Source organism: Taudactylus pleione, unplaced genomic scaffold (assembly GCF_031769625.1).
Source record: "Taudactylus pleione unplaced genomic scaffold, aTauple2 ptg000016l, whole genome shotgun sequence".
NCBI classification, from domain to species: domain Eukaryota; kingdom Metazoa; phylum Chordata; class Amphibia; order Anura; family Myobatrachidae; genus Taudactylus; species Taudactylus pleione.
In genome coordinates this window covers 16,368,120-16,396,046 of record NW_028284418.1, presented here as the reverse complement: position 1 = coordinate 16,396,046, position 27,927 = coordinate 16,368,120, and the positions used below count along the sequence as shown (strand labels likewise).

Sequence of the window (27,927 nt, the reverse complement as noted above, 5' to 3'; positions counted from 1 at the left end):
TGTTAAATAAAAAGTAGGCCAGTTATTGATGTCAAACTGATTCTTTTTTTCCATTAGAAAGGATATTACCCAGCTGAAATTTGTTGGTGGAAGATTCCTCTAGCTACTCAACAGTTCATCATTGTTACAAGACACTTCCCAAATGTTTTAAAAATGTTATCTGCTAACAGTCAAGATTAGCCAAAATTAAGTTGGCATGAAGTAATTAGAAGTAATATCATAACTAATATTTAATTACTGAGTTGTCTTATCATAAAATTAGAGATGGAAATGTTGGCAACGTGACTCATTGGTATAAATTGATGGATTTATATTCCGATTTCTCTAACTTTCCTATCACTCTGGATTTTAATCTCACAACTGTCTATTTTAGGCATTTGAATAATACTTCAAAGTTGTTTGGATTCATCAGTTGCGCTAAATGAAGGAAATTTGAAGTCAAATATAATCATTACTTATTAAATGTACCTGGCTTCTTTTGCATTTTATCTCAGCTTTTACTGACTTTGGGTAAAGTTTTGAATGACATTCCAGATATGAGAGCTAAAATATTTTAAAGTGTACAGCAGGTTGTAGGATGACAGAGCTATTCAAGCCACTGGAATCAAATCCCACTGCTGCCATATTTATTCTCCAAGGAGAAGATCCAGTGATATATACCAAAGTGGTTTCCTAAAGTAGATAAGGTATAATAGAAGCTAAATTTGGTTGGTGGAAGCACACCTTAAGCTGTCACATGCAGTAGTTTAAAACAATTTATCATCAACTGATGATTGATCAGATATTAACCAACTGAAAAGGAGAAGATCCAGTGACTTATATCAAAGTGGTTTCCTAAAGTATATAAGGTATGAAAGAAGCTACATTTGGTTGGTGGAAGCACACCTTAAGCTGTCACATGCAGTAGTTCAAAACAATTTATCATCAATTCATGATTGATCAGATATTAACCAACTGAAAAAGGATGGTGATAGTATCCTGCATTAGTCACCGAGTTCTAAACAGTTCATCATAGTTGCAACAGTCTTCTCAAACCTTTAAAATAATGATATCTGCTAACAGTAAAGATATTCAAATTTTAAATTTGCATGAACTAATTATGTGCCCTATCAGAACTAATATTTTACTACTTCATGCATCTCAATTTCTTTTGTTATTTCAATGAAAATAAACAAAATGCAATTCAATAAAAAATATGAATTTCTCATCGATTTTATGTTTAATAATGAACTCTCTTTTAACCTTTGCTGACATCTTTTCAATTAATACTTAAAAACAAAAAACCCTTTAATTTTGATGTTCTAGATCTGTGAGCTATCCTAATGATATGCACATGTGGTAGCATGGCCGAGCGGTCTAAGGTGCTGGATTAAGGCTCCAGTCTCTTCGGAGGCGTGGGTTCAAATCCCACTGCTGCCATATTTATTATACAAAGAGTAGGCCAGTTATTGATGTCAAAGTGATTCTTTTTTTCCATTAGATAGGATATTACCCAGCTGAAATTTGTTGGTGAAAGATTCCTCTAGCTACTCAACAGTTCATCATTGTTACAAGAGACTTCCCAAATGTTTTAAAAATGTTATCTGCTAACAGTCAAGATGAGCCAAAATTAAGTTGGCATGAAGTAATTAGAAGTAATATCATAACTAATATTTAATTACTGAGTTGTCTTATCATACAATTAGAGATGGAAATGTTGGCAACGTGACTCATTGGTATAAATTGATGGATTTATAGTCCAATTTCTCTAACTTTTCTATCACTCTGGATTTTAATCTCACAGCTGTCTATTTTAGGCATTTGAATAATACTTCAAAGTTGTTTGGATACATCAGTTGCGCTAAATGAAGGAAATTTGAAGTCAAATATAATCATTACTTGTTAAATGTACCTGGCTTCTTTTGCATTTTATCTCAGCTTTTCCTGACTTTGGGTAAAGTTTTGAATGACATTCCAGATATGAGAGCTAAAATATTTTAAAGTGTACAGCAGGTTGTAGGATGACAGAGCTATTCAAGCCGTTGGAATCAAATCCCACTGCTGCCATATTTATTCTCCAAGGAGAAGATCCAGTGATATATATCAAAGTTGTTTCCTAAAGTAGATTATGTATAAAAGAAGCTAAATTTGGTTGGTGGAAGCACACCTTAAGCTGTCACATGCAGTAGTTTAAAACAATTTATCATCAACTGATGATTGATCAGATATTAACCAACTGAAAAGGAGAAGATCCAGTGACTTATATCAAAGTGGTTTCCTAAAGTAGATAAGGTATAAAAGAAGCTACATTTGGTTGGTGGAAGCACACCTTAAGCTGTCACATGCAGTAGTTCAAAACAATTTATCATCAATTCATGATTGATCAGATATTAACCAACTGAAAAAGGATGGTGATAGTATCCTGCATTAGTCACCGAGTTCTAAACAGTTCATCATAGTTGCAACAGTCTTCTCAAACCTTTAAAATAATGATATCTGCTAACAGTAAAGATATTCAAATTTTAATTTTGCATGAATTAATTATGTGCCCTATCAGAACTAATATTTTACTACTTCATGCATCTCAATTTCTTTTGTTATTTCAGTGAAAATAAACAAAATGCAATTCAATAAAAAATATGATTTTCTCATCGATTTTATGTTTAATTATGAACTTTCTTTTAACCTTTGCTGACATCTTTTCAATTAATACTTTAAAACAAAAAACCATTTAATTTTGATGTTCTAGATCTGTGAGCTATCCTAATGATATGCACATGTGGTAGCATGGCCGAGCGGTCTAAGGTGCTGGATTAAGGCTCCAGTCTCTTCGGAGGTGTGGGTTCAAATCCCACTACTGCCATATTTATTATACGAAGAGTAGGCCAGTTATTGATGTCAAACTGATTATTTTTTTCCATTAGAAAGGATATTACCCAGCTGAAATTTGTTGGTGGAAGATTCCTCTAGCTACTCAACAGTTCATCATTGTTACAAGAGACTTCCCAAATGTTTTAAAAATGTTATCTGCTAACAGTCAAGATGAGCCAAAATTAAGTTGGTATGAAGTAATTAGAAGTAATATCATAACTAATATTTAATTACTGAGTTGTCTTATTATACAATTAGAGATGGAAATGTTGGCAACGTGACTCATTGGTATAAATTGATGGATTTATTTTCCGATTTCTCTAACTTTTCTATCACTCTGGATTTTAATCTCACAGCTGTCTATTTTAGGCATTTGAATAATACTTCAAAGTTGTTTGGATACATCAGTTGCGCTAAATGAAGGAAATTTGAAGTCAAATATAATCATTACTTGTTAAATGTACCTGGCTTCTTTTGCATTTTATCTCAGCTTTTCCTAACTTTGGGTAAAGTTTTGAATGACATTCCAGATATGAGAGCTAAAATATTTTAAAGTGTACAGCAGGTTGTAGGATGACAGAGCTATTCAAGCCGTTGGAATCAAATCCCACTGCTGCCATATTTATTCTCCAAGGAGAAGATCCAGTGATATATATCAAAGTGGTTTCCTAAAGTAGATAAGGTATAAAAGAAGCTAAATTTGGTTGGTGGAAGCACACCTTAAGCTGTCACATGCAGTAGTTTAAAACAATTTATCATCAACTGATGATTGATCAGATATTAACCAACTGAAAAGGAGAAGATCCAGTGACTTATATCAAAGTGGTTTCCTAAAGTAGATAAGGTATAAAAGAAGCTACATTTGGTTGGTGGAAGCACACCTTAAGCTGTCACATGCAGTAGTTCAAAACAATTTATCATCAATTCATGATTGATCAGATATTAACCAACTTAAAAAGGATGGTGATAGTATCCTGCATTAGTCACCGAGTTCTAAACCATTCATCATAGTTGCAACAGTCTTCTCAAACCTTTAAAATAATGATATCTGCTAACAGTAAAGATATTCAAAGTTTAATTTTGCATGAATTAATTATGTGCCCTATCAGAACTAATATTTTACTACTTCATGCATCTCAATTTCTTTTGTTATTTCAATGAAAATAAACAAAATGCAATTCAATAAAAAATATGAATTTCTCATCGATTTTATGTTTAATAATGAACTTTCTTTTAACCTTTGCTGACATCTTTTCAATTAATACTTTAAAACAAAAAACCCTTTAATTTTGATGTTCTAGATCTGTGAGCTATCCTAATGCTAAGCACATGTGGTAGCATGGCCGAATGGTCTAAGGCGCTGGATTAAGGCTCCAGTCTCTTCGGAGGCGTGGGTTCAAATCCCACTGCTGCCATATTTATTATACAAAGTATAGGCCAGTTATTGATGTCAAACTGATTCTTTTTTTCCATTAGAAAGGATATTACCCAGCTGAAATATGTTGGTGGAAGATTCCTCTAGCTACTCAACAGTTCATCATTGTTACAAGAGACTTCCCAAATGTTTTAAAAATGTTATCTGCTAACAGTCAAGATGAGCCAAAATTAAGTTGGCATGAAGTAATTAGAAGTAATATCATAACTAATATTTAATTACTGAGTTGTCTTATCATACAATTAGAGATGGAAATGTTGGCAACGTGACTCATTGGTATAAATTGATGGATTTATATTCCGATTTCTCTTACTTTTCTATCACTCTGGATTTTAATCTCACAGCTGTTTTTTTTAGGCATTTGAATAATACTTCAAAGTTGTTTGGATACATCAGTTGCGCTAAATGAAGGAAATTTGAAGTCAAATATAATCATTACTTGTTAAATGTACCTGGCTTCTTTTGCATTTTATCTCAGCTTTTCCTAACTTTGGGTAAAGTTTTGAATGACATTCCAGATATGAGAGCTAAAATATTTTAAAGTGTACAGCAGGTTGTAGGATGACAGAGCTATTCAAGCCGTTGGAATCAAATCCCACTGCTGCCATATTTATTCTCCAAGGAGAAGATCCAGTGATATATATCAAAGTGGTTTCCTAAAGTAGATAAGGTATAAAAGAAGCTAAATTTGGTTGGTGGAAGCACACCTTAAGCTGTCACATGCAGTAGTTTAAAACAATTTATCATCAACTGATGATTGATCAGATATTAACCAACTGAAAAGGAGAAGATCCAGTGACTTATATCAAAGTGGTTTCCTAAAGTAGATAAGGTATAAAAGAAGCTACATTTGGTTGGTGGAAGTACACCTTAAGCTGTCACATGCAGTAGTTCAAAACAATTTATCATCAATTCATGATTGATCAGATATTAACCAACTTAAAAAGGATGGTGATAGTATCCTGCATTAGTCACCGAGTTCAAATCCATTCATCATAGTTGCAACAGTCTTCTCAAACCTTTAAAATAATGATATCTGCTAACAGTAAAGATATTCAAAGTTTAATTTTGCATGAATTAATTATGTGCCCTATCAGAACTAATATTTTACTACTTCATGCATCTCAATTTCTTTTGTTATTTCAATGAAAATAAACAAAATGCAATTCAATAAAAAATATGAATTTCTCATCGATTTTATGTTTAATAATGAACTTTCTTTTAACCTTTGCTGACATCTTTTCAATTAATACTTTAAAACAAAAAACCCTTTAATTTTGATGTTCTAGATCTGTGAGCTATCCTAATGATAAGCACATGTGGTAGCATGGCCGAACGGTCTAAGGTGCTGGATTAAGGCTCCAGTCTCTTCGGAGGCGTGGGTTCAAATCCCTCTGCTGCCATATTTATTATACAAAGAGTAGGCCAGTTATTGATGTCAAACTGATTCTTTTTTTCCATTAGAAAGGATATTACCCAGCTGAAATTTGTTGGTGGAAGATTCCTCAAGCTACTCAACAGTTCATCATTGTTACAAGAGACTTCCCAAATGTTTTAAAAATGTTATCTGCTAACAGTCAAAATGAGCCAAAATTAAGTTGGCATGAAGTAATTAGAAGTAATATCATAACTAATATTTAATTACTGAGTTGTCTTATCATACAATTAGAGATGGAAATGTTGGCAACGTGACTCATTGGTATAAATTGATGGATTTATATTCCGATTTCTCTAACTTTTCTATCACTCTGGATTTTAATCTCACAGCTGTCTATTTTAGGCATTTGAATAATACTTCAAAGTTGTTTGGATACATCAGTTGCGCTAAATGAAGGAAATTTGAAGTCAAATATAATCATTACTTGTTAAATGTACCTGGCTTCTTTTGCATTTTATCTCAGCTTTTCCTGACTTTGGGTAAAGTTTTGAATGACATTCCAGATATGAGAGCTAAAATATTTTAAAGTGTACAGCAGGTTGTAGGATGACAGAGCTATTCAAGCTGTTGGAATCAAATCCCACTGCTGCCATATTTATTCTCCAAGGAGAAGATCCAGTGATATATATCAAAGTGGTTTCCTAAAGTAGATAAGGTATAAAAGAAGCTACATTTGGTTGGTGGAAGCACACCTTAAGCTGTCACATGCAGTAGTTCAAAACAATTTATCATCAATTCATGATTGATCAGATATTAACCAACTGAAAAAGGATGGTGATAGTATCCTGCATTAGTCACCGAGTTCTAAACCGTTCATCATAGTTGCAACAGTCTTCTCAAACCTTTAAAATAATGATATCTGCTAACAGTAAAGAAATTCAAATTTTAATTTTGCATGAATTAATTATGTGCCCAATCAGAACTAATATTTTACTACTTCATGCATCTCAATTTCTTTTGTTATTTCAATGAAAATAAACAAAATGCAATTCAATAAAAAATATGAATTTCTCATCGATTTTATGTTTAATAATGAACTTTCTTTTAACCTTTGCTGACATCTTTTCAATTAATACTTTAAAACAAAAAACCCTTTAATTTTGATGTTCTAGATCTGTGAGCTATCCTAATGATAAGCACATGTGGTAGCATCGCCGAGCGGTCTAAGGCGCTGGATTAAGGCTCCAGTCTCTTCGGAGGCGTGGGTTCAAATCCCTCTGCTGCCATATTTATTATACGAAGAGTAGGCCAGTTATTGATGTCAAACTGATTATTTTTTTCCATTAGAAAGGATATTACCCAGCTGAAATTTGTTGGTGGAAGATTTCTCTAGCTACTCAACAGTTCATCATTGTTACAAGAGACTTCCCAAATGTTTTAAAAATGTTATCTGCTAACAGTCAAGATGAGCCAAAATTAAGTTGGCATGAAGTAATTAGAAGTAATATCATAACTAATATTTAATTACTGAGTTGTCTTATCATACAATTAGAGATGGAAATGTTGGCAACGTGACTCATTGGTATAAATTGATGGATTTATATTCTGATTTCTCTAACTTTTCTATCACTCTGGATTTTAATCTCATAGCTGTCTATTTTAGGCATTTGAATAATACTTCAAAGTTGTTTGGATACATCAGTTGCGCTAAATGAAGGAAATTTGAAGTCAAATATAATCATTACTTGTTAAATGTACCTGGCTTCTTTTGCATTTTATCTCAGCTTTTCCTGACTTTGGGTAAAGTTTTGAATGACATTCCAGATATGAGAGCTAAAATATTTTAAAGTGTACTGCAGGTTGTAGGATGACAGAGCTATTCAAGCCACTGGAATCAAATCCCACTGCTGCCATATTTATTATCCAAGGAGAAGATCCAGTGATATATACCAAAGTGGTTTCCTAAAGTAGATAAGGTATAAAAGAAGCTAAATTTGGTTGGTGGAAGCACACCTTAAGCTGTCACATGCAGTAGTTTAAAACAATTTATCATCAACTGATGATTGATCAGATATTAACCAACTGAAAAGGAGAAGATCCAGTGACTTATATCAAAGTGGTTTCCTAAAGTATATAAGGTATGAAAGAAGCTACATTTGGTTGGTGGAAGCACACCTTAAGCTGTCACATGCAGTAGTTCAAAACAATTTATCATCAATTCATGATTGATCAGATATTAACCAACTGAAAAAGGATGGTGATAGTATCCTGCATTAGTCACCGAGTTCTAAACAGTTCATCATAGTTGCAACAGTCTTCTCAAACCTTTAAAATAATGATATCTGCTAACAGTAAAGATATTCAAATTTTAATTTTGCATGAACTAATTATGTGCCCTATCAGAACTAATATTTTACTACTTCATGCATCTCAATTTCTTTTGTTATTTCAATGAAAATAAACAAAATGCAATTCAATAAAAAATATGAATTTCTCATCGATTTTATGTTTAATAATGAACTTTCTTTTAACCTTTGCTGACATCTTTTCAATTAATACTTTAAAACACAAAAACCTTTAATTTTGATGTTCTAGATCTGTGAGCTTTCCTAATGATAAGCACATGTGGTAGCATGGCCGAACGGTCTAATGCGCTGGATTAAGGCTCCAGTCTCTTCGGAGGCGTGGGTTCAAATCCCTCTGCTGCCATATTTATTATACAAAGAGTAGGGCAGTTATTGATGTCAAACTGATTCTTTTATCTATTATGGAGCGTACACACGGTCAGATTTGTCAGACTTGTCAGATTTGTCAGATGAACGACTGAACGATTAAACGATTTGGACGATTTGACCAAAGTTTTGAACGATTTGAGCGATTGAACGATTTTTAACTGCATTAAAATGAATGAAATCGTCCAAGTCTGACTGCAAACCCATCAGATGTCAGATATCGTTATCTGACAAACGGGAACGCGCATCGTAATATCGTCCATCGTTCAGGCATGTCAGATATGAACGATTTTTCATCAGATATGAACGACTGAACGATTTTTAAATCGTTATCGTCCATATCTGAAGAAAAAATCTGATCGTGTGTATGCACCATTAGAAAGGATATTACCCAGCTGAAATTTGTTGGTGGAAGATTCCTCTAGCTACTCAACAGTTCATCATTGTTACAAGAGACTTCCCAAATGTTTTAAAAATGTTATCTGCTAACAGTCAAGATGAGCCAAAATTAAGTTGGCATGAAGTAATTAGAAGTAATATCATAACTAATATTTAATTACTGAGTTGTCTTATCATACAATTAGAGATGGAAATGTTGGCAACGTGACTCATTGGTATAAATTGATGGATTTATATTCCGATTTCTCTAACTTTTCTATCACTCTGGATTTTAATCTCACAGCTGTCTATTTTAGGCATTTGAATAATACTTCAAAGTCATTTGGATACATCAGTTGCGCTAAATGAAGGAAATTTGAAGTCAAATATAATCATTACTTGTTAAATGTACCTGGCTTCTTTTGCATTTTATCTCAGCTTTTCCTGACTTTGGGTAAAGTTTTGAATGACATTCCAGATATGAGAGCTAAAATATTTTAAAGTGTACAGCAGGTTGTAGGATGACAGAGCTATTCAAGCTGTTGGAATCAAATCCCACTGCTGCCATATTTATTCTCCAAGGAGAAGATCCAGTGATGTATATCAAAGTGGTTTCCTAAAGTAGATAAGGTATAAAAGAAGCTAAATTTGGTTGGTGGAAGCACAACTTAAGCTGTCACATGCAGTAGTTTAAAACAATTTATCATCAACTGATGATTGATCAGATATTAACCAACTGAAAAATAGAAGATCCAGTGACTTATATCAAAGTGGTTTCCTAAAGTAGATAAGGTATAAAAGAAGCTACATTTGGTTGGTGGAAGCACACCTTAAGCTGTCACATGCAGTAGTTCAAAACAATTTATCATCAATTCATGATTGATCAGATATTAACCAACTGAAAAAGGATGGTGATAGTATCCTGCATTAGTCACCGAGTTCTAAATCGTTCATCATAGTTGCAACAGTCTTCTCAAACCTTTAAAATAATGATATCTGCTAACAGTAAAGATATTCAAATTTTAATTTTGCATGAATTAATTATGTGCCCTATCAGAACTAATATTTTACTACTTCATGCATCTCAATTTCTTTTGTTATTTCAATGAAAATAAACAAAATGCAATTCAATAAAAAATATGAATTTCTCATCGATTTTATGTTTAATAATGAACTTTCTTTTAACCTTTGCTGACATCTTTTCAATTAATACTTTAAAACAAAAAACCCTTTAATTTTGATGTTCTAGATCTGTGTTCTATCCTAATGAGATGCACATGTGGTAGCATGGCCGAGCAGTCTAAGGCGCTGGATTAAGGCTCCAGTCTCTTCGGAGGCGTGGGTTCAAATCCCTCTGCTGCCATATTTATTATACAAGAATCAGTTATTGATGTCAAACTGATTCTTTTTTTCCAATAGAAAGGATATTACCCAGCTGAAATTTGTTGGTGGAAGATTCCTCTAGCTACTCAACTGTTCATCATTGTTACAAGAGACTTCCCAAATGTTTTAAAAATGTTATCTGCTAACAGTCAAGATGAGCCAAAATTAAGTTGGCATGAAGTAATTAGAAGTAATATCATAACTAATATTTAATTACTGAGTTGTCTTATCATACAATTAGAGATGGAAATGTTGGCAACGTGACTCATTGGTATAAATTGATGGATTTATATTCCGATTTCTCTAACTTTCCTATCACTCTGGATTTTAATCTCACAGCTGTCTATTTTAGGCATTTGAATAATACTTCAAAGTTGTTTGGATTCATCAGTTGCGCTAAATGAAGGAAATTTGAAGTCAAATATAATCATTACTTGTTAAATGTTCCTCGCTTCTTTTGCATTTTATCTCAGCTTTTCCTGACTTTGGGTAAAGTTTTGAATGACATTCCAGATATGAGAGCTAAAATATTTTAAAGTGTACAGCAGGTTGTAGGATGACAGAGCTATTCAAGCCACTGGAATCAAATCCCACTGCTGCCATATTTATTCTCCAAGGAGTAGATCCAGTGATATATACCAAAGTGGTTTCCTAAAGTAGATAAGGTATAAAAGAAGCTAAATTTGGTTGGTGGAAGCACACCTTAAGCTGTCACATGCAGTAGTTTAAAACAATTTATCATCAACTGATGATTGATCAGATATTAACCAACTGAAAAGGAGAAGATCCAGTGACTTATATCAAAGTGGTTTCCTAAAGTACATAAGGTATGAAAGAAGCTACATTTGGTTGGTGGAAGCACACCTTAAGCTGTCACATGCAGTAGTTCAAAACAATTTATCATCAATTCATGATTGATCAGATATTAACCAACTGAAAAAGGATGGTGATAGTATCCTGCATTAGTCACCGAGTTCTAAACCGTTCATCATAGTTGCAACAGTATTCTCAAACCTTTAAAATAATGATATCTGCTAACAGTAAAGATATTCAAATTTTAATTTTGCGTGAATTAATTATGTGCCCTATCAGAACGAATATTTTACTACTTCATGCATCTCAATTTCTTTTGTTATTTCAATGAAAATAAACAAAATGCAATTCAATAAAAAATATGAATTTCTCATCGATTTTATGTTTAATAATGAACTTCCTTTTAACCTTTGCTGACATCTTTTCAATTAATACTTTAAAACAAAAAACCCTTTAATTTTGATGTTCTAGATCTGTGAGCTATCCTAATGATAGGCACATGTGGTAGCATGGCCGAGCAGTCTAAGGCGCTGGATTAAGGCTCCAGTCTCTTCGGAGGCGTGGGTTCAAATCCCTCTGCTGTCATATTTATTATACAAAGAGTAGGCCAATTATTGATGTCAAAGTGATTCTTTTTTTCCATTAGATAGGATATTACCCAGCTGAAATTTGTTGGTGAAAGATTCCTCTAGCTACTCAACAGTTCATCATTGTTACAAGAGACTTCCCAAATGTTTTAAAAATGTTATCTGCTAACAGTCAAGATGAGCCAAAATTAAGTTGGCATGAAGTAATTAGAAGTAATATCATAACTAATATTTAATTACCGAGTTGTCTTATCATACAATTAGAGATGGAAATGTTGGCAACGTGACTCATTGGTATAAATTGATGGATTTATATTCCGATTTCTCTAACTTTTCTATCACTCTGGATTTTAATCTCACAGCTGTCTATTTTAGGCATTTGAATAATACTTCAAAGTTGTTTGGATACATCAGTTGCGCTAATTGAAGGAAATTTTATAGTCAAATATAATCATTACTTGTTAAATGTACCTGGCTTCTTTTGCATTTTATCTCAGCTTTTCCTGACTTTGGGTAAAGTTTTGAATGACATTCCAGATATGAGAGCTAAAATATTTTAAAGTGTACAGCAGGTTGTAGGATGACAGAGCTATTCAAGCCGTTGGAATCAAATCCCACTGCTGCCATATTTATTCTCCAAGGAGAAGATCCAGTGATATATATCAAAGTGGTTTCCTAAAGTAGATAAGGTATAAAAGAAGCAAAATTTGGTTGGTGGAAGCACACCTTAAGCTGTCACATGCAGTAGTTTAAAACAATTTATCATCAACTGATGATTGATCAGATATTAACCAACTGAAAAGGAGAAGATCCAGTGACTTATATCAAAGTGGATTCCTAAAGTAGATAAGGTATAAAAGAAGCTACATTTGTTTGGTTGAAGCACACCTTAAGCTGTCACATGCAGTAGTTCAAAACAATTTATCATCAATTCATGATTGATCAGATATTAACCAACTGAAAAAGGATGGTGATAGTATCCTGCATTAGTCACCGAGTTCTAAACCGTTCATCATAGTTGCAACAGTCTTCTCAAACCTTTAAAATAATGATATCTGCTAACAGTAAAGATATTCAAATTTTAATTTTGCATGAATTAATTATGTGCCCTATCAGAACTAATATTTTACTACTTCATGCATCTCAATTTCTTTTGTTATTTTAATGAAAATAAACAAAATGCAATTCAATAAAAAATATGAAATTCTCATCGATTTTATGTTTAATAATGAACTTTCTTTTAACCTTTGCTGACATCTTTTCAATTAATACTTAAAAACAAAAAACCCTTTAATTTTGATGTTCTAGATCTGTGAGCTATCCTTAAGATAAGCACATGTGGTAGCATGGCCGAGCGGTCTAAGGCGCTGGATTAAGTCTCCAGTCTCTTCGGAGGCGTGGGTTCAAATCCCACTGCTGCCATATTTATTATACAAAGAGTAGGCCAGTTATTGATGTCAAACTGATTCTTTTTTTCCATTAGAAAGGATATTACCCAGCTGAAATTTGTTGGTGAAAGATTCCTCTAGCTACTCAACAATTCATTATTGTTACAAGAGACTTCCCAAATGTTTTAAAAATGTTATCTGCTAACAGTCAAGATGAGCCAAAATTAAGTTGGCATGAAGTAATTAGAAGTAATATCATAACTAATATTTAATTACTGAGTTGTCTTATCATACAATTAGAGATGGAAATGTTGGCAACGTGACTCATTGGTATAAATTGATGGATTTATATTCCGATTTCTCTAACTTTCCTATCACTCTGGATTTTAATCTCACAGCTGTCTATTTTAGGCATTTGAATAATACTTCAAAGTTGTTTGGATTCATCAGTTGCGCTAAATGAAGGAAATTTGAAGTCAAATATAATCATTACTTGTTAAATGGACCTGGCTTCTTTTGCATTTTATCTCAGCTTTTCCTGACTTTGGGTAAAGTTTTGAATGACATTCCAGATATGAGAGCTAAAATATTTTAAAGTGTACAGCAGGTTGTAGGATGACAGAGCTATTCAAGCCGTTGGAATCAAATCCCACTGCTGCCATATTTATTCTCCAAGGAGAAGATCCAGTGATATATATCAAAGTGGTTTCCTAAAGTAGATAAGGTATAAAAGAAGCTAAATTTGGTTGGTGGAAGCACACCTTAAGCTGTCACATGCAGTAGTTTAAAACAATTTATCATCAACTGATGATTGATCAGATATTAACCAACTGAAAAGGAGAAGATCCAGTGACTTATATCAAAGTGGTTTCCTAAAGTAGATAAGGTATAAAAGAAGCTACATTTGGTTGGTGGAAGCACACCTTAAGCTGTCACATGCAGTAGTTCAAAACAATTTATCATCAATTCATGATTGATCAGATATTAACCAACTGAAAAAGGATGGTGATAGTATCCTGCATTAGTCACCGAGTTCTAAACCGTTCATCATAGTTGCAACAGTCTTCTCAAACCTTTAAAATAATGATATCTGCTAACAGTAAAGATATTCAAATTTTAATTTTGCATGAATTAATTATGTGCCCTATCAGAACTAATATTTTACTACTTCATGCATCTCAATTTCTTTTGTTATTTCAATGAAAAAAAAACAAAATGCAATTCAATAAAAAATATGAAATTCTCATCGATTTTATGTTTAATAATGAACTTTCTTTTAACCTTTGCTGACATCTTTTCAATTAATACTTAAAAACAAAAAACCCTTTAATTTTGATGTTCTAGATCTGTGAGCTATCCTAATGATAAGCACATGTGGTAGCATGGCCGAGCGGTCTAAGGTGCTGGATTAAGGCTCCAGTCTCTTCGGAGTCGTGGGTTCAAATCCCACTGCTGCCATATTTATTATACAAAGAGTAGGCCAGTTATTGATGTCAAACTGATTCTTTTTTTCCATTAGAAAGGATATTACCCAGCTGAAATTTGTTGGTGAAAGATTCCTCTAGCTACTCAACAGTTCATTATTGTTACAAGAGACTTCCCAAATGTTTTAAAAATGTTATCTGCTACAGTCAAGATGAGCCAAAATTAAGTTGGCATGAAGTAATTAGAAGTAATATCATAACTAATATTTAATTACTGAGTTGTCTTATCATACAATTAGAGATGGAAATGTTGGCAACGTGACTCATTGGTATAAATTGATGGATTTATATTCTGATTTCTCTAACTTTTCTATCACTCTGTATTTTAATCTCACAGCTGTCTATTTTAGGCATTTGAATAATACTTCAAAGTTGTTTGGATACATCAGTTGCGCTAAATGAAGGAAATTTGAAGTCAAATATAATCATTACTTGTTAAATGTATCTGGCTTCTTTTGCATTATATCTCAGCTTTTCCTGACTTTGGGTAAAGTTTTGAATGACATTCCAGATATGAGAGCTAAAATATTTTAAAGTGTACAGCAGGTTGTAGGATGACAGAGCTATTCAAGCCACTGGAATCAAATCCCACTGCTGCCATATTTATTCTCCAAGGAGAAGATCCAGTGATATATACCAAAGTGGTTTCCTAAAGTAGATAAGGTATAAAAGAAGCTAAATTTGGTTGGTGGAAGCACACCTTAAGCTGTCACATGCAGTAGTTTAAAACAATTTATCATCAACTGATGATTGATCAGATATTAACCAACTGAAAAGGAGAAGATCCAGTGACTTATATCAAAGTGGTTTCCTAAAGTATATAAGGTATGAAAGAAACTACTTTTGGTTGGTGGAAGCACACCTTAAGCTGTCACATGCAGTAGTTCAAAACAATTTATCATCAATTCATGATTGATCAGATATTAACCAACTGAAAAAGGATGGTGATAGTATCCTGCATTAGTCACCGAGTTCTAAACAGTTCATCATAGTTGCAACAGTCTTCTCAAACCTTTAAAATAATGATATCTGCTAACAGTAAAGATTTTCAAATTTTAATTTTGCATGAACTAATTATGTGCCCTATCAGAACTAACATTTTACTACTTCATGCATCTCAATTTCTTTTGTTATTTCAATGAAAATAAACAAAATGCAATTCAATAAAAAATATGAATTTCTCATCGATTTTATGTTTAATAATGAACTTTCTTTTAACCTTTGCTGACATCTTTTCAATTAATACTTTAAAACAAAAAACCCCTTAATTTTGATGTTCTAGATCTGTGAGCTATCCTAATGATATGCACATGTGGTAGCATGGCCGAGCGGTCTAAGGTGCTGGATTAAGGCTCCAGTCTCTTTGGAGGTGTGGGTTCAAATCCCACTGTTGCCATATTTATTATACAAAGAGTAGGCCAGTTATTGATGTCAAAGTGATTCTTTTTTTCCATTAGAAAGGATATTACCCAGCTGAAATTTGTTGGTGAAAGATTCCTCTAGCTACTCAACAGTTAATTATTGTTACAAGAGACTTCCCAAATGTTTTAAAAATGTTATCTGCTAACAGTCAAGATGAGCCAAAATTAAGTTGGCATGAAGTAATTAGAAGTAATATCATAACTAATATTTAATTACTGAGTTGTCTTATCATACAATTAGAGATGGAAATGTTGGCAACGTGACTCATTGGTATAAATTGATGGATTTATATTCTGATTTCTCTAACTTTTCTATCACTCTGGATTTTAATCTCACAGCTGTCTATTTTAGGCATTTGAATAATACTTCAAAGTTGTTTGGATACATCAGTTGCGCTAAATGAAGGAAATTTGAAGTAAAAAATAATCATTACTTGTTAAATGTACCTGGCTTCTTTTGCATTTTATCTCAGCTTTTCCTGACTTTGGGTAAAGTTTTGAATGACATTCCAGATATGAGAGCTAAAATATTTTAAAGTGTACAGCAGGTTGTAGGATGACAGAGCTATTCAAGCCGTTGGAATCAAATCCCACTGCTGCCATATTTACTCTCCAAGGAGAAGATCCAGTGATATATATTAAAGTGGTTTCCTAAAGTAGATAAGGTATAAAAGAAGCTAAACTTGGTTGGTGGAAGCACACCTTAAGCTGTCACATGCAGTAGTTTAAAACAATTTATCATCAACTGATGATTGATCAGATATTAACCAACTGAAAAGGAGAAGATCCAGTGACTTATATCAAAGTGGTTTCCTAAAGTACATAAGGTATGAAAGAAGCTACATTTGGTTGGTGGAAGCACACCTTAAGCTGTCACATGCAGTAGTTCAAAACAATTTATCATCAATTCATGATTGATCAGATATTAACCAACTGAAAAAGGATGGTGATAGTATCCTGCATTAGTCACCGAGTTCTAAACCGTTCATCATAGTTGCAACAGTCTTCTCAAACCTTTAAAATAATGATATCTGCTAACAGTAAAGATATTCAAATTTTAATTTTGCGTGAATTAATTATGTGCCCTATCAGAACGAATATTTTACTACTTCATGCATCTCAATTTCTTTTGTTATTTTAATGAAAATAAACAAAATGCAATTCAATAAAAAATATGAATTTCTCATCGATTTTATGTTTAATAATGAACTTTCTTTTAACCTTTGCTGACATCTTTTCAATTAATACTTTAATACAAAAAACCCTTTAATTTTGATGTTCTAGATCTGTGAGCTATCCTAATGATATGCACATGTGGTAGCATGGCCGAGTGGTCTAAGGCGCTGGATTAAGGCTCCAGTCTCTTCGGAGGCGTGGGTTCAAATCCCTCTGCTGCCATATTTATTATACAAAGAGTAGGCCAGTTATTGATGTCAAAGTGATTCTTTTTTTCCATTAGATAGGATATTACCCAGCTGAAATTTGTTGGTGGAAGATTCCTCTAGCTACTCAACAGTTCATCATTGTTACAAGAGACTTCCCAAATGTTTTAAAAATGTTATCTGCTAACAGTCAAGATGAGCCAAAATTAAGTTGGCATGAAGTAATTAGAAGTAATATCATAACTAATATTTAATTACTGAGTTGTCTTATCATACAATTAGAGATGGAAATGTTGGCAACGTGACTCATTGGTATAAATTGATGGATTTATATTCCGATTTCTCTAACTTTTCTATCACTCTGGATTTTAATCTCACAGCTGTCTATTTTAGGCATTTGAATAATACTTCAAAGTTGTTTGGATACATCAGTTGCGCTAATTGAATTAAATTTGAAGTCAAATATAATCATTACTTGTTAAATGTACCTGGCTTCTTTTGCATTTTATCTCAGCTTTTCCTGACTTTGGGTAAAGTTTTGAATGACATTCCAGATATGAGAGCTAAAATATTTTAAAGTGTACAGCAGGTTGTAGGATGACAGAGCTATTCAAGCCGTTGGAATCAAATCCCACTGCTGCCATATTTATTCTCCAAGGAGAAGATCCAGTGATATATATCAAAGTGGTTTCCTAAAGTAGATAAGGTATAAAAGAAGCTAAATTTGGTTGGTGGAAGCACACCTTAAGCTGTCACATGCAGTAGTTTAAAACAATTTATCATCAACTGATGATTGATCAGATATTAACCAACTGAAAAGGAGAAGATTAAGTGACTTATATCAAAGTGGCTTCCTAAAGTAGATAATGTATAAAAGAAGCTACATTTGGTTGGTGGAAGCACACCTTAAGCTGTCACATACAGTAGTTCAAAACAATTTATCATCAATTCATGATTGATCAGATATTAACCAACTGAAAAAGGATGGTGATAGTATCCTGCATTAGTCACCGAGTTCTAAACCGTTCATCATAGTTGCAACAGTCTTCTCAAACCTTTAAAATAATGATATCTGCTAACAGTAAAGATATTCAAATTTTAATTTTGCATGAATTAATTATGTGCCCTATCAGAACTAATATTTTACTACTTCATGCATCTCAATTTCTTTTGTTATTTCAATGAAAATAAACAAAATGCAATTCAATAAAAAATATGAATTTCTCATCGATTTTATGTTTAATAATGAACTTCCTTTTAACCTTTGCTGACATCTTTTCAATTAATACTTTAAAACAAAAAACCCATTAATTTTGATGTTCTAGATCTGTGAGCTATCCTAATGATATGCACATGTGGTAGCATGGCCGAGCAGTTTAAGGCGCTGGATTAAGGCTCCAGTCTCTTCGGAGGCGTGGGTTCAAATCCCTCTGCTGCCATATTTATTATACAAAGAGTAGGCCAGTTATTGATGTCAAAGTGATTCTTTTTTTCCATTAGAAAGGATATTACCCAGCTGAAATTTGTTGGTGAAAGATTCCTCTAGCAACTCAACAGTTCATCATTGTTACAAGAGACTTCCCAAATGTTTTAAAAATGTTATCTGCTAACAGTCAAGATGAGCCAAAATTAAGTTGGCATGAAGTAATTAGAAGTAATATCATAACTAATATTTAATTACCGAGTTGTCTTATCATACAATTAGAGATGGAAATGTTGGCAACGTGACTCATTGGTATAAATTGATGGATTTATATTCCGATTTCTCTAACTTTTCTATCACTCTGGATTTTAATCTCACAGCTGTCTATTTTAGGCATTTGAATAATACTTCAAAGTTGTTTGGATACATCAGTTGCGCTAAATGAAGGAAATTTGAAGTCAAATATAATCATTACTTGTTAAATGTACCTGGCTTCTTTTGCATTTTATCTCAGCTTTTCCTGACTTTGGGTAAAGTTTTGAATGACATTCCAGATATGAGAGCTAAAATATTTTAAAGTGTACAGCAGGTTGTAGGATGACAGAGCTATTCAAGCTGTTGGAATAAAATCCCACTGCTGCCATATTTATTCTCCAAGGAGAAGATCCAGTGTTGTATATCAAAGTGGTTTCCTAAAGTAGATAAGGTATCAAAGAAGCTAAATTTGGTTGGTGGAAGCACACCTTAAGCTGTCACATGCAGTAGTTTAAAACAATTTATCATCAACTGATGATTGATCAGATATTAACCAACTGAAAAATAGAAGATCCAGTGACTTATATCAAAGTGGTTTCCTAAAGTAGATAAGGTATAAAAGAAGCTACATTTGGTTGGTGGAAGCACACCTTAAGCTGTCACATGCAGTAGTTCAAAACAATTTATCATCAATTCATGATTGATCAGATATTAACCAACTGAAAAAGGATGGTGATAGTATCCTGCATTAGTCACCGAGTTCTAAACCGTTCATCATAGTTGCAACAGTCTTCTCAAACCTTTAAAATAATGATATCTGCTAACAGTAAAGATATTCAAATTTTAATTTTGCATGAATTAATTATGTGCCCTATCAGAACTAATATTTTACTACTTCATGCATCTCAATTTCTTTTGTTATTTCAATGAAAATAAACAAAATGCAATTCAATAAAAAATATGAATTTCTCATCGATTTTATGTTTAATAATGAACTTTCTTTTAACCTTTGCTGACATCTTTTCAATTAATACTTTAAAACAAAAAACCCGTTAATTTTGATGTTCTAGATCTGTGAGCTATCCTAATGATATGCACATGTGGTAGCATGGCCGAGCAGTTTAAGGCGCTGGATTAAGGCTCCAGTCTCTTCGGAGGCGTGGGTTCAAATCCTTCTGCTGCCATATTTATTATACAAAGAGTAGGCCAGTTATTGATGTCAAAGTGATTCTTTTTTTCCATTAGAAAGGATATTACCCAGCTGAAATTTGTTGGTGAAAGATTCCTCTAGCAACTCAACAGTTCATCATTGTTACAAGAGACTTCCCAAATGTTTTAAAAATGTTATCTGCTAACAGTCAAGATGAGCCAAAATTAAGTTGGCATGAAGTAATTAGAAGTAATATCATAACTAATATTTAATTACCGAGTTGTCTTATCATACAATTAGAGATGGAAATGTTGGCAACGTGACTCATTGGTATAAATTGATGGATTTATATTCCGATTTCTCTAACTTTTCTATCACTCTGGATTTTAATCTCACAGCTGTCTATTTTAGGCATTTGAATAATACTTCAAAGTTGTTTGGATACATCAGTTGCGCTAAATGAAGGAAATTTGAAGTCAAATATAATCATTACTTGTTAAATGTACCTGGCTTCTTTTGCATTTTATCTCAGCTTTTCCTGACTTTGGGTAAAGTTTTGAATGACATTCCAGATATGAGAGCTAAAATATTTTAAAGTGTACAGCAGGTTGTAGGATGACAGAGCTATTCAAGCTGTTGGAATAAAATCCCACTGCTGCCATATTTATTCTCCAAGGAGAAGATCCAGTGTTGTATATCAAAGTGGTTTCCTAAAGTAGATAAGGTATCAAAGAAGCTAAATTTGGTTGGTGGAAGCACACCTTAAGCTGTCACATGCAGTAGTTTAAAACAATTTATCATCAACTGATGATTGATCAGATATTAACCAACTGAAAAATAGAAGATCCAGTGACTTATATCAAAGTGGTTTCCTAAAGTAGATAAGGTATAAAAGAAGCTACATTTGGTTGGTGGAAGCACACCTTAAGCTGTCACATGCAGTAGTTCAAAACAATTTATCATCAATTCATGATTGATCAGATATTAACCAACTGAAAAAGGATGGTGATAGTATCCTGCATTAGTCACCGAGTTCTAAACCGTTCATCATAGTTGCAACAGTCTTCTCAAACCTTTAAAATAATGATATCTGCTAACAGTAAAGATATTCAAATTTTAATTTTGCATGAATTAATTATGTGCCCTATCAGAACTAATATTTTACTACTTCATGCATCTCAATTTCTTTTGTTATTTCAATGAAAATAAACAAAATGCAATTCAATAAAAAATATGAATTTCTCATCGATTTTATGTTTAATAATGAACTTTCTTTTCACCTTTGCTGACATCTTTTCAATTAATACTTTAAAAAAAAAACCCTTTAATTTTGATGTTCTAGATCTGTGAGCTATCCTAATGATATGCACATGTGGTAGCATGGCTGAGTGGTCTAAGGCGCTGGATTAAGGCTCCAGTCTCTACGGAGGCGTGGGTTCAAATCCCTCTGCTGCCATATTTATTATACAAAGAGGAGGCCAGTTATTGATGTCAAAGTGATTCTTTTTTTCCATTAGATAGGATATTACCCAGCTGAAATTTGTTGGTGGAAGATTCCTCTAGCTACTCAACAGTTCATCATTGTTACAAGAGACTTCCCAAATGTTTTAAAAATGTTATCTGCTAACAGTCAAGATGAGCCAAAATTAAGTTGGCATGAAGTAATTAGAAGTAATATCATAACTAATATTTAATTACTGAGTTGTCTTATCATACAATTAGAGATGGAAATGTTGGCAACGTGACTCATTGGTATAAATTGATGGATTTATATTCCGATTTCTCTAACTTTTCTATCACTCTGGATTTTAATCTCACAGCTGTCTATTTTAGGCATTTGAATAATACTTCAAAGTTGTTTGGATACATCAGTTGCGCTAATTGAATTAAATTTGAAGTCAAATATAATCATTACTTGTTAAATGTACCTGGCTTCTTTTGCATTTTATCTCAGCTTTTCCTGACTTTGGGTAAAGTTTTGAATGACATTCCAGATATGAGAGCTAAAATATTTTAAAGTGTACAGCAGGTTGTAGGATGACAGAGCTATTCAAGCCGTTGGAATCAAATCCCACTGCTGCCATATTTATTCTCCAAGGAGAAGATCCAGTGATATATATCAAAGTGGTTTCCTAAAGTAGATAAGGTATAAAAGAAGCTAAATTTGGTTGGTGGAAGCACACCTTAAGCTGTCACATGCAGTAGTTTAAAACAATTTATCATCAACTGATGATTGATCAGATATTAACCAACTGAAAAGGAGAAGATTAAGTGACTTATATCAAAGTGGTTTCCTAAAGTATATAAGGTATAAAAGAAGCTACATTTGGTTGGTGGAAGCACACCTTAAGCTGTCACATACAGTAGTTCAAAACAATTTATCATCAATTCATGATTGATCAGATATTAACCAACTGAAAAAGGATGGTGATAGTATCCTGCATTAGTCAACGAGTTCTAAACCGTTCATCATAGTTGCAACAGTCTTCTCAAACCTTTAAAATAATGATATCTGCTAACAGTAAAGATATTCAAATTTTAATTTTGCATGAATTAATTATGTGCCCTATCAGAACTAATATTTTACTACTTCATGCATCTCAATTTCTTTTGTTATTTCAATGAAAATAAACAAAATGCAATTCAATAAAAAATATGAATTTCTCATCGATTTTATGTTTAATAATGAACTTCCTTTTAACCTTTGCTGACATCTTTTCAATTAATACTTTAAAACAAAAAACCCTTTAATTTTGATGTTCTAGATCTGTGAGCTATCCTAATGATAGGCACATGTGGTAGCATGGCCGAGCAGTCTAAGGCGCTGGATTAAGGCTCCAGTCTCTTCGGAGGCGTGGGTTCAAATCCCTCTGCTGTCATATTTATTATACAAAGAGTAGGCCAGTTATTGATGTCAAAGTGATTCTTTTTTTCCATTAGATAGGATATTACCCAGCTGAAATTTGTTGGTGAAAGATTCCTCTAGCTACTCAACAGTTCATCATTGTTACAAGAGACTTCCCAAATGTTTTAAAAATGTTATCTGCTAACAGTCAAGATGAGCCAAAATTAAGTTGGCATGAAGTAATTAGAAGTAATATCATAACTAATATTTAATTACCGAGTTGTCTTATCATACAATTAGAGATGGAAATGTTGGCAACGTGACTCATTGGTATAAATTGATGGATTTATATTCCGATTTCTCTAACTTTTCTATCACTCTGGATTTTAATCTCACAGCTGTCTATTTTAGGCATTTGAATAATACTTCAAAGTTGTTTGGATACATCAGTTGCGCTAATTGAAGGAAATTTTATAGTCAAATATAATCATTACTTGTTAAATGTACCTGGCTTCTTTTGCATTTTATCTCAGCTTTTCCTGACTTTGGGTAAAGTTTTGAATGACATTCCAGATATGAGAGCTAAAATATTTTAAAGTGTACAGCAGGTTGTAGGATGACAGAGCTATTCAAGCCGTTGGAATCAAATCCCACTGCTGCCATATTTATTCTCCAAGGAGAAGATCCAGTGATATATATCAAAGTGGTTTCCTAAAGTAGATAAGGTATAAAAGAAGCAAAATTTGGTTGGTGGAAGCACACCTTAAGCTGTCACATGCAGTAGTTTAAAACAATTTATCATCAACTGATGATTGATCAGATATTAACCAACTGAAAAGGAGAAGATCCAGTGACTTATATCAAAGTGGATTCCTAAAGTAGATAAGGTATAAAATAAGCTACATTTGTTTGGTGGAAGCACACCTTAAGCTGTCACATGCAGTAGTTCAAAACAATTTATCATCAATTCATGATTGATCAGATATTAACCAACTGAAAAAGGATGGTGATAGTATCCTGCATTAGTCACCGAGTTCTAAACCGTTCATCATAGTTGCAACAGTCTTCTCAAACCTTTAAAATAATGATATCTGCTAACAGTAAAGATATTCAAATTTTAATTTTGCATGAATTAATTATGTGCCCTATCAGAACTAATATTTTACTACTTCATGCATCTCAATTTCTTTTGTTATTTCAATGAAAATAAACAAAATGCAATTCAATAAAAAATATGAAATTCTCATCGATTTTATGTTTAATAATGAACTTTCTTTTAACCTTTGCTGACATCTTTTCAATTAATACTTAAAAACAAAAAACCCTTTAATTTTGATGTTCTAGATCTGTGAGCTATCCTAATGATAAGCACATGTGGTAGCATGGCCGAGCGGTCTAAGGCGCTGGATTAAGTCTCCAGTCTCTTCGGAGGCGTGGGTTCAAATCCCACTGCTGCCATATTTATTATACAAAGAGTAGGCCAGTTATTGATGTCAAACTGATTCTTTTTTTCCATTAGAAAGGATATTACCCAGCTGAAATTTGTTGGTGAAAGATTCCTCTAGCTACTCAACAATTCATTATTGTTACAAGAGACTTCCCAAATGTTTTAAAAATGTTATCTGCTAACAGTCAAGATGAGCCAAAATTAAGTTGGCATGAAGTAATTAGAAGTAATATCATAACTAATATTTAATTACTGAGTTGTCTTATCATACAATTAGAGATGGAAATGTTGGCACCGTGACTCATTGGTATAAATTGATGGATTTATATTCCGATTTCTCTAACTTTCCTATCACTCTGGATTTTAATCTCACAGCTGTCTATTTTAGGCATTTGAATAATACTTCAAAGTTGTTTGGATTCATCAGTTGCGCTAAATGAAGGAAATTTGAAGTCAAATATAATCATTACTTGATAAATGGACCTGGCTTCTTTTGCATTTTATCTCAGCTTTTCCTGACTTTGGGTAAAGTTTTGAATGACATTCCAGATATGAGAGCTAAAATATTTTAAAGTGTACAGCAGGTTGTAGGATGACAGAGCTATTCAAGCCGTTGGAATCAAATCCCACTGCTGCCATATTTATTCTCCAAGGAGAAGATCCAGTGATATATATCAAAGTGGTTTCCTAAAGTAGATAAGGTATAAAAGAAGCTAAATTTGGTTGGTGGAAGCACACCTTAAGCTGTCACATGCAGTAGTTTAAAACAATTTATCATCAACTGATGATTGATCAGATATTAACCAACTGAAAAGGAGAAGATCCAGTGACTTATATCAAAGTGGTTTCCTAAAGTAGATAAGGTATAAAAGAAGCTACATTTGGTTGGTGGAAGCACACCTTAAGCTGTCACATGCAGTAGTTCAAAACAATTTATCATCAATTCATGATTGATCAGATATTAACCAACTGAAAAAGGATGGTGATAGTATCCTGCATTAGTCACCGAGTTCTAAACCGTTCATCATAGTTGCAACAGTCTTCTCAAACCTTTAAAATAATGATATCTGCTAACAGTAAAGATATTCAAATTTTAATTTTGCATGAATTAATTATGTGCCCTATCAGAACTAATATTTTACTACTTCATGCATCTCAATTTCTTTTGTTATTTCAATGAAAATAAACAAAATGCAATTCAATAAAAAATATGAATTTCTCATCGATTTTATGTTTAATAATGAACTTTCTTTTAACCTTTGCTGACATCTTTTCAATTAATACTTAAAAACAAAAAACCCTTTAATTTTGATGTTCTAGATCTGTGAGCTATCCTAATGATATGCACATGTGGTAGCATGGCTGAGCGGTCTAAGATGCTGGATTTAGGCTTCACTCTCTTCGGAGGCGTGGGTTCAAATCTCTCTGCTGCCATATTTGTTATATAAAAAGTAGGCCAGTTATTGATGTCAAATTGATTCTTTTTTTCCATTAGAAAGGATATTACCCAGCTGAAATTTGTTGGTGGAAGATTCCTCTAGCTACTCAACAGTTCATCATTGTTACAAGAGACTTCCCAAATGTTTTAAAAATGTTATCTGCTAACAGTCAAGATGAGACAAAATTAAGTTGGCATGAAGTAACTAGAAGTAATATCATAACTAATATTTAATTACTGAGTTGTCTTATCATACAATTAGAGATGGAAATGTTGGCAACGTGACTCATTGGTATAAATTGATGGATTTATGTTCCGATTTCTCTGACTTTCCCTTCACTCTGGATTTTAATCTCACAACTGTCTATTTTAGGCATTTGAATAATACTTCAAAGTTGTTTGGATTCATCAGTTGCGCTAAATGAAGGAAATTTGAAGTCAAATATAATCATTACTTATTAAATGTACCTGGCTTCTTTTGCATTTTATCTCAGCTTTTCCTGATTTTGGGTAAAGTTTTGAATGACATTCCAGATATGAGAGCTAAAATATTTTAAAGTGTACAGCAGGTTGTAGGATGACAGAGCTATTCAAGCCACTGGAATCAAATCCCACTGCTGCCATATTTATTCTCCAAGGAGAAGATCCAGTGATATATACCAAAGTGGTTTCCTAAAGTAGATAAGGTATAAAAGAAGCTAAATTTGGTTGGTGGAAGCACACCTTAAGCTGTCACATGCAGTAGTTTAAAACAATTTATCATCAACTGATGATTGATCAGATATTAACCAACTGAAAAGGAGAAGATCCAGTGACTTATATCAAAGTGGTTTCCTAAAGTATATAAGGTATGAAAGAAGCTACATTTGGTTGGTGGAAGCACACCTTAAGCTGTCACATGCAGTAGTTCAAAACAATTTATCATCAATTCATGATTGATCAGATATTAACCAACTGAAAAAGGATGGTGATAGTATCCTGCATTAGTCACCGAGTTCTAAACAGTTCATCATAGTTGCAACAGACTTCTCAAACCTTTAAAATAATGATATCTGCTAACAGTAAAGATATTCAAATTTTAATTTTGCATGAACTAATTATGTGCCCTATCAGAACTAATATTTTACTACTTAATGCATCTCAATTTCTTTTGTTATTTCAATGAAAATAAACAAAATGCAATTCAATAAAAAATATGAATTTCTCATCGATTTTATGTTTAATAATGAACTTTCTTTTAACCTTTGCTGACATCTTTTCAATTAATACTTAAAAACAAAAAACCCTTTAATTTTGATGTTCTAGATCTGTGAGCTATCCTAATGATATGCACATGTGGTAGCATGGCTGAGCGGTCTAAGGTGCTGGATTTAGGCTTCACTCTCTTCGGAGGCATGGGTTCAAATCCCTATGCTGCCATATTTGTTATATAAAAAGTAGGCCAGTTATTGATGTCAAACTGATTCTTTTTTTCCATTAGAAAGGATATTACCCAGCTGAAATTTGTTGGTGGAAGATTCCTCTAGCTACTCAACAGTTCATCATTGTTACAAGAGACTTCCCAAATGTTTTAAAAATGTTATCTGCTAACAGTCAAGATGAGCCAAAATTAAGTTGGCATGAAGTAATTAGAAGTAATATCATAACTAATATTTAATTACTGAGTTGTCTTATCATACAATTAGAGATGGAAATGTTGGCAACGTGACTCATTGGTATAAATTGATGGATTTATATTCCGATTTCTCTAACTTTTCTATCACTCTGGATTTTAATCTCACAGCTGTCTATTTTAGGCATTTGAATAATACTTCAAAGTTGTTTGGATACATCAGTTGCGCTAAATGAAGGAAATTTGAAGTAAAAAATAATCATTACTTGTTAAATGTACCTGGCTTCTTTTGCATTTTATCTCAGCTTTTCCTGACTTTGGGTAAAGTTTTGAATGACATTCCAGATATGAGAGCTAAAATATTTTAAAGTGTACAGCAGGTTGTAGGATGACAGAGCTATTCAAGCCGTTGGAATCAAATCCCACTGCTGCCATATTTATTCTCCAAGGAGAAGATCCAGTGATATATATTAAAGTGGTTTCCTAAAGTAGATAAGGTATAAAAGAAGCTAAACTTGGTTGGTGG

At 32.9% G+C, this 27,927-nt stretch overlaps 8 non-coding genes across 8 annotated transcripts; all 8 read left to right on the top strand.

Moving 5' to 3' along the window:
• Window positions 1-1,337: 1,337 nt before the first annotated feature.
• TRNAL-AAG (transfer RNA leucine (anticodon AAG)) lies at window positions 1,338-1,419 on the top strand. The gene has a single exon. It is a non-coding gene; the product is annotated as a tRNA-Leu (tRNA).
• Window positions 1,420-4,183: 2,764 nt separating this feature from the next.
• Window positions 4,184-4,265, top strand: TRNAL-AAG (transfer RNA leucine (anticodon AAG)). The gene has a single exon. It is a non-coding gene; the product is annotated as a tRNA-Leu (tRNA).
• An 8,631-nt stretch (window positions 4,266-12,896) lies between these two features.
• Window positions 12,897-12,978, top strand: TRNAL-AAG (transfer RNA leucine (anticodon AAG)). Its single transcript has one exon. It is a non-coding gene; the product is annotated as a tRNA-Leu (tRNA).
• Window positions 12,979-14,320: 1,342 nt separating this feature from the next.
• On the top strand, window positions 14,321-14,402 carry TRNAL-AAG (transfer RNA leucine (anticodon AAG)). Its single transcript has one exon. It is a non-coding gene; the product is annotated as a tRNA-Leu (tRNA).
• A 1,340-nt stretch (window positions 14,403-15,742) lies between these two features.
• On the top strand, window positions 15,743-15,824 carry TRNAL-AAG (transfer RNA leucine (anticodon AAG)). The gene has a single exon. It is a non-coding gene; the product is annotated as a tRNA-Leu (tRNA).
• Window positions 15,825-17,165: 1,341 nt separating this feature from the next.
• TRNAL-AAG (transfer RNA leucine (anticodon AAG)) lies at window positions 17,166-17,247 on the top strand. Its single transcript has one exon. It is a non-coding gene; the product is annotated as a tRNA-Leu (tRNA).
• A 4,186-nt stretch (window positions 17,248-21,433) lies between these two features.
• TRNAL-AAG (transfer RNA leucine (anticodon AAG)) lies at window positions 21,434-21,515 on the top strand. The gene has a single exon. It is a non-coding gene; the product is annotated as a tRNA-Leu (tRNA).
• A 2,765-nt stretch (window positions 21,516-24,280) lies between these two features.
• On the top strand, window positions 24,281-24,362 carry TRNAL-AAG (transfer RNA leucine (anticodon AAG)). The gene has a single exon. It is a non-coding gene; the product is annotated as a tRNA-Leu (tRNA).
• The last annotated feature ends 3,565 nt before the right edge of the window (window positions 24,363-27,927 follow it).